General features: G+C 39.5%; 1 long non-coding RNA gene across 1 annotated transcript; it reads left to right on the top strand.

Moving 5' to 3' along the window:
- The first annotated feature begins 236 nt into the window (after window positions 1-236).
- On the top strand, window positions 237-8,087 carry LOC110192999 (uncharacterized). The gene is made up of 2 exons (XR_002320345.2): window positions 237-634; window positions 5,922-8,087. It is a non-coding gene; the product is annotated as an uncharacterized LOC110192999 (long non-coding RNA).
- The last annotated feature ends 1,917 nt before the right edge of the window (window positions 8,088-10,004 follow it).

Below are 10,004 nucleotides of genomic sequence, written 5' to 3'. Positions count from 1 at the left end.
GTAGTGGTTGTGAAAAGAAACCCTCCTCACAGTTCCAGGACAGAAAGGAGTGCTTGTGGTCACTAACAGACCAGAGCACAAAGCCAAGAAAGGAGTAAATACCTCACCCCTTATCATACCACCTTGGAAGAACTGAAAATTTACAGGTCCCTACAAGTATATCTGAAAACAGCTGTACAAACCCCTGAAGCTTGGGACAGCACACTCTCCACATTGGAAGCAGACTCTTGTAAGGGTCATTTGTGAGATGACTCTGTCCTTACCTGCAGGAGTGCACATGATTGCCTGGGAGTATTAAGGTGGATCTGCGCATGTCAAAATAAATGAGCAGACGTGGCAACAAAGCTGATGCGCAGGTCAGTTAAGTTGCTCACGTGCAACAGCTCATGACATGTTTAAGCAAGAATCCTCTTTGCTTTCGGGGCAGGACATGATTGGCTTACTGTGGGCTGGCGAGAAAGGAGTGGACAAAGAGAGGAATAGAGAAGGAGGTACGTGGAAGGAGGGGCAGAGCCGCGCTAGTAGTCAGAGATGTAACAATAAAAAGATATGCTCTGAAAGTGTCTTGGGGTGTTCTGTGGAGTCATTTCTCCAGTGCAGCTGGAGCCGGAGACGTCCGAAGCCTGTTGAGGAGGTAAGTTCCTAACCCAGATAAACAAAGATCGTAACAAGTGGCGCCCGAACAGGGACCTAAGGGTTAGAAGGACTCCATAGCCTTGCTGTGTGCAAGAAGGGTTGGTGCCGTACAGACACTATGGGACAAGCGTTTAGTCTTCCTGTGGTGTACCCCAGTGATACTGAAGTTTATGCTAGGCAGGTATATGGTTTAGTAAAAGAAAAAGGAGTTAAAGTAAAATTGGCTGATTGTAGAAAGTTTATACAGTTGTTATGGCAAACCTCCCCTTGGATAGAGTACACTGGTTTAGATGCCAGGAGATGGAGTGTGGTCGGTAATCAGCTTTCTTCATATGAAAAAGAAGAGGGGGAGGGATGCTCCAGCGCACTTCCCCTGCCTCCTTCAGACTGGTTGAGCCCTGCTCCCTCTGCACCTCCTGTTGAATCTGTGGGAACTTCTTTTTGACCCGTGCTTGTAAACAGGCTTTAGAAAAAGGGGATTTCTGACAAGTTTCTTGCTTTTGGATTCTTCCTGTCATTTTGTTCTATGGTTGTCTGTGTCTGTGTGAATGATGGTCTGTGATTAATGTCTGTCATTTGTTTTGATCTTTTCTGCCAGGCAGCCAAGGGCTGCAACTGGATTTTGAAATGCTGCTAGTGACTTTCTCTCTTTCCCCCTCCCTACTACCAGCCGCCTCCCGGGAGCGGGTGGATGGGGGTGAGATGGAGAGAAAAAATATTTTTTATTTACATTATATTATTGATAAAAGACAAGAAAGTTTAAGCCTGCAATACTGAGAGAAGTAGGGGTAGAAAGAATAGCATAATCTGTCTGCATTAATAGCATGAACAGATGATTTGAGAATAAATGATTTGAAAACTTTTGAAGAGTTATTAGAAAGAAATTCTCTTTCTTTTTTACATTCTAAAGCTCTGGCCAAAGCTTTGGATGTAAAATTGAAAGATTATAAGTTGTTGGAAAATATTCTCTTCCTTTCTTTCCATTCCAACCCTGGCCAAGTTGGGGTGTGAGAGACAGAATGAGAATAGGGAAAAGGAGGGTGCACTCCCTCAGTTCATAAAGCAAAGTTTTTATGTATTTGGAACACTATCAAATGTTAATTTAGTTCATTCAAATTAGTAATATGCTTGTTTCAAATTTAAAAACAAAAAAAAAGAATCTAGTATCATTACAAATTGGTAAACTTTTGTATTGTTTTGTGCTATGTCACACAATTTTAATAATTTAGATGTTATTAATATGTGAATTAAAAAAGACTGAAAGACAGTGGGAAAGCTGTGTAAAAACCAGCTAAATTATTTTATCAAGTCCAGTTAATTTTCTCTCACTGTTTTATAATTGTCATTTAGAAAATCAAATATCTCCATATTTATCTATGATTGAAGAATAACTTAGAATTAAAACAATTTGACTATCACTCATGAAAATTACCAAATTGCTAACTAAGTTATTTGCAGTTACTATTTTAAGTTAAAACCTAAAATTCTTCATTACTTCTGAGTGAAAAGGAGGGGCACAAGGCAATTCCCTTAACTTTGTAAGCTTGCCAAAATCTCCTGCCACCTGTGTTCCAAGGTCGTCTGTTCTGAGAAGAGAATTTGTTTATGTTACTGAGTTCCTAAACAATTAATGCCAAAAGCTCTTGCCAGCTTTGTTCCAAGGTCATCTGCTCTGAGAAGAAAATTTGTTTATGTTAGTGAGTTCCTAAACAATTAATTTAACTTGCTGAGAAGCTGCAACTATAGGAAATGATTCCTCATAATTGGCTTTTTACCAGAACAAGTTTAAATTTGAGACAGAAAAATGCTAAGTGAAATCTATTATGTATGTGACTCATGATAAATTTTTATTACTTATTACAACTCCATGAGAATAAAATTGACTATATCTGGCTCTAAGCCGTGATTAGTGAAATTTACTGCTTAAGGGAAAAGACTTTTAGGACTATAATTAATTTTGTTTTGAGTTTGAATTTCAGTATAGTTGTCTTCATTAAATCAGTATTTGAAGTTTTCCCTATTATATTCCTTTAAGAAGGAATGTTTTCTGCCATGTGCGTTAGGCAGAAATATTCTCAGACATAAATGATTTATTTTATGGATGATAAATTTTGCAGTTGTTCTCTTACTGGCAAACCCTCAAAGGGAATACGAGAAACATTTTCAAGAGTTACAGGAGAGAAAGTCATAAATTGGCAGAACATATATCCCATGCAAGTTTTCATAGTCCCTCCTTTTTCTACTATTGATGTCAATGTGGGTACCTTCCCAGTTACAGCTTTAGTGGTGGGGTGCCCTGCTCCTACTTTAGCTATAGCGCATACTACTATTCTGTATCCTGGAGAGAGTTGTATCTCCATTACCAATCCCCATAATTTCCCTCTGAAACTGACAACAGATCAAGCTATAGCCAGGAAATGGGATTTACAAGAACCTTCTCAAGTGCAACTTGCTCTGACCCAACAGATTAATTTAGAGAGACCTTTAGTTTCAATGTTGATTGAAAATAGGCCCTTTATAGGTATGTTAGATACTGGGGCTGATGTATCTGTTGTACAAGGAGAGGAATGGCCCCGGGAATGGCAATTGGCATCGGGTCTTGTAGGTGTTACAGGAGTTGGTGGAGCTCAAACAGCATCTAGAGCTGCTCATTATTTGAAATGGACCATGGAAGAGCATGAAGGTCGATTTCGTCCCTTGGTAGTTTATGGTTATCTGTTTCTTTATGGGGATGAGATATAATGAAAGATATGCAAATGTTCTTGCAGTCAAACTAATTGGGGCCACTGAACAAATAGCGCTCCCTGCCCTAAAATGGAAATCTACGGACCCTATATGGGTAGAACAGTGGCCCCTAAATAAAGAAAAATTGGTAGCGCTGAATAACATAGTTAAAGAACAATTGGATGTTGGGCATATTGAACCTTCATTCAGCCCTTATAATTCTCCAGTATTTGTTATTAAAAAGAAAAGTGGGCAATGGCGAATGCTAACAGATTTGAGAAAAATCAATGCCATATTACAACCTATGGGCGCTCTTCAGCCTGGACTGCCTTTACCTAATATGATTCCTAAGGATTATTCTATAGTCATCATTGATATTAAGGATTGTTTTTATTCTATTCCTTTACATGCTGATGACACTGAAAAATTTGCTTTTTCCATTCCTTCTCCTAATTTAATGGCTCCAGCGAAACGTTTTCAGTGGAAGGTTTTGCCTCAAGGCATGGCCAATAGTCCTACATTATGTCAATGGTTTGTCGATCAAATCATACAGCCTATAAGGGAAAGTTATCCTAACACGGTAATTTACCATTACATGGATGATATTTTACTTGCAACACAGTCTAAGAAAGATTTACAACTCATAACTCAGGTGTTATTAATGGCGTTAAAGAAACATGGACTTACAGTATCACCTGAAAAAATACAAACACATGAACCTTTCCTATATTTGGGTTATTATATTCATGGTGTACAGGTCAGAAAAAAGGCTCCCCAGATTGATGTCGACAAATATCATAATTTGAATGATTTTCAAAAGTTAGTAGGTGCTATACAGTGGTTATGTACTGCTGTACCTATTCCTTCTTCCCTTATGCAACCTTTGTATGATATTTTAAGAGGTGATTCGGATTTAAAATCCTTCAGACAATGGACCCCTGAGGCTCTTGCAGCTATACATCAGATACAACAAAGAGTAAATAACTACACTGTTCTCTTTCAGCCAGAACAACCTTTGTATTTTGTAATATTACAAGATAAGCCCTTCTTTGGTGCCTTAACACAATCACACGGAGTCATAGAGTGGTTATATCCTACCACACGAGTAAAAATTTTGCAAAACAAATTGGAATCACTTCTAGAATTTCTTAAAGGGGCTATTAATCGTTGTTATGCCATTCACGGAACTGCCCCTCAAATTTGGGTGGACGGACTTTCAGATATAATAAGTTTCATCGAACATAAGGGATGGGCAGAAATTTTACCTTATCTGGTGCAAGCTGCGCCTGTGTTTCCAAAAATGTTACAAGTTTTTACTCAATTCTCTATACAACCATATCACCCTATTGTTTCTGATGAGCCAGTTTCAGGTCCTAATGTTTTCACTGATGCTACAAAACATGGTTTAGCAAGTATTTATTGTCCTCAAGAGCGTGTAAAATGAGTTTTGCACACGCCTTTTCAGTCCACCCAGAAAAATGAATTGTGGGCAGTTATCCAAGGCCTGCGGACTTTTACGCCTCCGTTTAACATTGTTGCTGACAGTTTATATGTTGTCAAAGTTATACAACAGCTTCCTTTTGTTCATGTTAACTCACGATTTTCCCAAATTGGTGAATTGCTCCTAGAAGCACAAAATTTATTATTCGCTTTAACTGCTCCTATATATATTATGCATGTCCGTTCTCACACTGGTGGTCTTGGTCCTATTTTTCAAGGTAATAAAGTAGCCGATGCTTTAATTAGTCCTTTATTGTATCTTATGGATACCTCATTACAAGATGCTATGGCTGCCCATGAGCGCTTTCATTTATCTATGCGCTCTTTATGTAAACTCTATGGTATAACTAAGACTCAAGCTCGGCACATTGTGAAGAGGTGCCTTGCTTGTATTCCCTTTCAGAATGCACCTCGCCCTCTGACATATAACCCCAAAGGTTTATGTCCTAACGAATTGTGGCAAATGGATGTCACACATTGGAAACATCAGTTAATTCATGTTACCATTGATACCCATTCTGGCTTTCTTATGGCTACACTACAAACTGGAGAAGCTTGTAAACATGTGTTCAATCATTTATATCATTGCTTTGCTATTGGAGGCCCTCCTAAGGCACTTAAAATGGACAATGGTCCTGCCTATGCCTCAAAAACTTTTCAGAAATTTTGTACTGAATTTGGTATCACACATCTGACGGGCATCCCGTATAACCCCACGGGCCAGGCCATCGTGGAAAGGGTCAATCGTACATTGAAAACCATTCTTGTTAAACAAGAAAAGGGAAGACAGGATCCTCTTAGTGTTAATCCCCGTAAAAGAATTACCTGCCAGCAATTGGACATGGCTCTTTATACTTATAATTATTTGAAATTTGGACAGGATGAATTAACGCCAGCCATGAAGTATTGGCATTTATGGAATGGGTGGGGAAGGAGAGCTGTAACGGCTCGTGATAATATGAAACAGGGAACGAAAGTGGTGTGGAAAGAACTCAATGGGGACTGGAAAGGACCGGGCATGGTTGTAATGCGTGGGCCAGGGTATGCTTATATCATTCCAGATGGAGCTGATCAACATGCCGGGATTTGGGTGCCCGATCGTGTGGTATGTCCTGTGGGGCCCGAGTTTGGGGATGACAATATGTCAATCGACACACCGACAAGAACAGAGGTGGACCACCTTGACGCCGGCTGAGGAGCGTGACATGGATATCAGAGGAGAATGGTTTTAGGCATTGTTGCAGAAACCTCCGTTGGTGCATTTAGTGGGGTGGGAAGAAAGAACCCCTGCTTTTCGGTTAGTAGGAAATGTATCTATGTTGACGAGACATGGTCAAAGACATTCTTCATTTCCGCACCTGATAACTAATGTCAATTTTACTTTTCTTACGGGCTCTCCTCCCATTTGTATTCATCATAGCATGACATCGGAATGGTGTGGGAGATTGATCCCTTATAATATTACCACAGGAAGGCATCCTGCCACGGACATAAACCAACATCCCACTAGACTTAATATAACAGTACGATCTTTTCAGCGCAATGTAATGGAAGGCAACATCACGAGGAATAAAGTGTCAATGGTTCCTTTGCCTCTGTGTATAGTGGGAGAAATGACTACTTGGACTCCTATTGTCCCTTGCTCTACCAGATATAGAACTGAAGCGAAGATTGCCCACATAACTTTGTCTTTTTGGGATGGACTCCAGAATTTGACATATACACAATTACCTATGCCGGTTCCTTGTACTAACAAAGGTTTTTGTCATGTTACCTTGGGACAATTAGGATTTATTGTAAAGAATACTGAGATTTTTATTGAGACCTGTAAATGTAGTAGTTGTAAAGATTATACGTATCAAATATGGAATCAAATTTTTGCCAATGGAAGAAATTACACGTTGGGTCATACCTCCCAATGTGACGTTTTTCAATACCATTTCACAGGGGCTCTTGTTGCTCCTACGAATTATGCTTGGTTACTCTGTCTCTCTGTTAATGTGAATCCAACTATTTTGGGTTTATTTCAAACTGAAGTGGCTTTATGTATTGTTACTGCCTATGTTAATAGTACCTTACTGCAACAGTATCCTTATTTGTTTATAATTCGACAACCTTTATATACTCTCATACCTGTAAAAGCTGCTTTACCTTGGGCCAGTTTGGCTGCAGAGGCTGTATGGGTACAGCTAGCAGGAGCTGTGTGATCCCACCCTAAGCGAGAATTAGTTGAGTTACTTTTTGATGTTGTTAATCTTGCTATATCCGCTTTTCAGGAATTTCAAATTCAGCAACTATATCAAGGTATGGGGTATTTAGCATCCGAATTAAAAACTTTTATGCAAAAAGAAACTAAGGCATGGGATATGCAAACGCGCATCGTTGCCGCTTTAAATAAGAACTGAAGGCCTTGGAAGAGACTGTTTTAACAATAGGGGATGAATTGGCTTTACATGAATTGCTTTCCTCTGTTGTATATCATTATCGCTATAAGCCGTGGTTGTGTGTTACCAGTTTACCTGTCAACAGTACTTCCACGTTTCCTGGCCATTGGGCTAGGTTCGTGAACATTTACAAGGTGCCTTTTTATCTGACAATATCACATCTGAATTACATCAACTGGGTTTGTTAATTAAGGATATTCAGCAGTTATCTGATAATTTCACTATACCCTCGTCTTCCACTCAGGATTTTGTCTCCTGGATGACACGCAAATTTGCTTGGTCATCTTTGGTTGCCCTTATTACTCCTTTTATATACTTTGCTCTTTGTGTCTGTATACTTTGCTGTGCCTGGCGCTGGTTTCTGACTTTACTGAAGGGTGCCTTCTTGCGTTTTCGCGCTGATCTTTTTCCTCTTGGCAGTCCACCGCAAAACAAGAAAAGGGAAGTGTAAGGGTCATTTGTGAGATGACTCTGTCCTTACCTGCAGGAGTGCACATGATTGCCTGGGAGTATTAAGGTGGATCTGCGCATGTCAAAATAAATGAGCAGACGTGGCAACAAAGCTGATGCGCAGGTCAGTTAAGTTGCTCACGTGCAATGGCTCATGACATGTTTAAGCAAGAATCCTCTTTGCTTTCGGGGCAGGACATGATTGGCTTACTGTGGGCTGGCGAGAAAGGAGTGGACAAAGAGAGGAATAGAGAAGGAGGTACGCGGAAGGAGGGGCAGAGCCGCGCTAGTAGTCAGAGATGTAACAATAAAAAGATATGCTCTGAAAGTGTCTTGGGGTGTTCTGTGGAGTCATTTCTCCAGTGCAGCTGGAGCCGGAGACGTCCGAGCCTGTTGAGGAGGTAAGTTCCTAACCCAGATAAACAAAGATCGTAACAGACTCTTACCTTAACAAAGAGTTTAAAACTCAAGTAATTGGCCGGGATCATGAGCAAGCAGCACAAAAAGAGTCAGACTATATTATCTTACTTTGATGATAAAGAAGATCAAAACATGCAACCAGAAGAAGACAACAAAATCAAAGCTCCTACATCCAAAGCCTCCAAGAAAAATATGAATCAGTCCCAGGCCTTGGAAGAGCTCAAAAGGGATTTTGAGAAGCAAGTAAGAGAAGTAGAGGAAAAACTGGGAAGATAAATGAGAGTGAGGCAAGAAAATCATGAAAAACAAGTCAACAGCTTGCTAAAGGAGACCCAAAAAAATACTGAAGAAAATAACACCTTAAAAAATAGCCTAACCCAAATGGCAAAAGAGGCCCAAAAAGCCAATGAGGAGAAGAATGCCCTAAAAAGAAAAATTGGCCAAATGGAAAAGGAAGTCCAAAAGACTACTGAAGAAAATACTTCCTTAAAAATTAGAATAGAGCAATTGGAAGCTAGTGACTTTATGAGAAATCAAGACACTGTAAAACAAATCCAAAAAAAAGAAAAATTAGAAAACAATGTGAAATATCTCATTGGAAAAACCACTGATCTGGAAAATAGATCCAGGAGAAAGAATTTAAAAATTATTAGACTATCTGAAGGCCATGATCAAAAAAAGAGCCTAGACATCATCTTTCAAGAAATTATCAAGGAAAACTGCCCTGATATAGTAGAACCAGAGGGCAAAATAGAAATGGAAAGAATCCACAGATCTCCTCCTGAAAGAGATCCCCAAAGGAAAACTCCCAGGAATATTGTAGCCAAATTCCAGAGTCCCCAGGTCAAGGAGAAAATATTACAAACTGCCAGAAAGAAACAATTCAAATATTGTAGAAATGCAATCAGGATAACACAAGATTTAGCCGCTTCTACATTAAAGGACCGCAGGGCATGGAATATAATATTCCAGAGGGCAAAGGAGATAGGATTACAACCAAGAATCACCTACCCAGCAAAACTGAGTATAATCCTTCAAGGGAAAAAATGGTCATTCAGTGAAATAGAGGACTTTCAAGCATTCTTGATGAAAAGACCAGAGTTCACTGCAGATTGGGAACGTAAGACTGCAGAACTGAATAGAAAATTTGACTTTCAAATACAAGACTCCAGTGGAACATGAAGAGGTAAACAGGAAAGAGAAATCATAAGAGACTTATTAAGTTTGAACTGTTTACATTCCTGCATGGAAAGATGATATTTATAACTCATGAGACCTTTGCCAGTATTAGGGTAGTTGGAGGGAAAAAGTTATATGTATGTATGTGTAGACAGATAGATAGATAGATAGATAGATAGATGGCACAAGGTGAGTTGAAATTTAAGGGGTCATATCTGAAGAATAAAATTAAGGGATGAGAGAGGATTATACTGGTAGAAGAAGAAAGGGAGATGTAGAATGGGGTAAATTATCTCACAAAAAAAACAGAAAAGAAAAGTCTCTTACAGTGGAGGTGAAACAGGGGAAGGTGAGAGGGAATGAGTGAATCTTATTCTCATCAGATTTGGTTTAAGGAGGGAATAACATACACATTCAATTGGGTATGGAAATCTGTCACCCTACAGGAAAATAGGGGGAGAAGGGGACAAGAGAGCAGGGGGATGATAGAGAAGAGGGCAGATTGGAAAAGGGGGTAATCAGAAGTAAATACTTCTGAGGAGGGACAGGGTCAAAAGAAAGAATAGAATAAATGGGGGGGGGCAGGATAGGATTAAGGGAAATAGAGTTAGTTTTTCACAACATGTCTACTGTGGAAGTGTTTTGCATAAC

This window comes from Phascolarctos cinereus, unplaced genomic scaffold (assembly GCF_003287225.1).
Source record: "Phascolarctos cinereus isolate Bilbo 61053 unplaced genomic scaffold, phaCin_HiC Scaffold_8;HRSCAF=390, whole genome shotgun sequence".
Classification (NCBI taxonomy): Eukaryota; Metazoa; Chordata; class Mammalia; order Diprotodontia; family Phascolarctidae; genus Phascolarctos; species Phascolarctos cinereus.
Note: the sequence above shows the minus strand (reverse complement) of the source record. Positions and strands in the feature narration are given on the sequence as shown.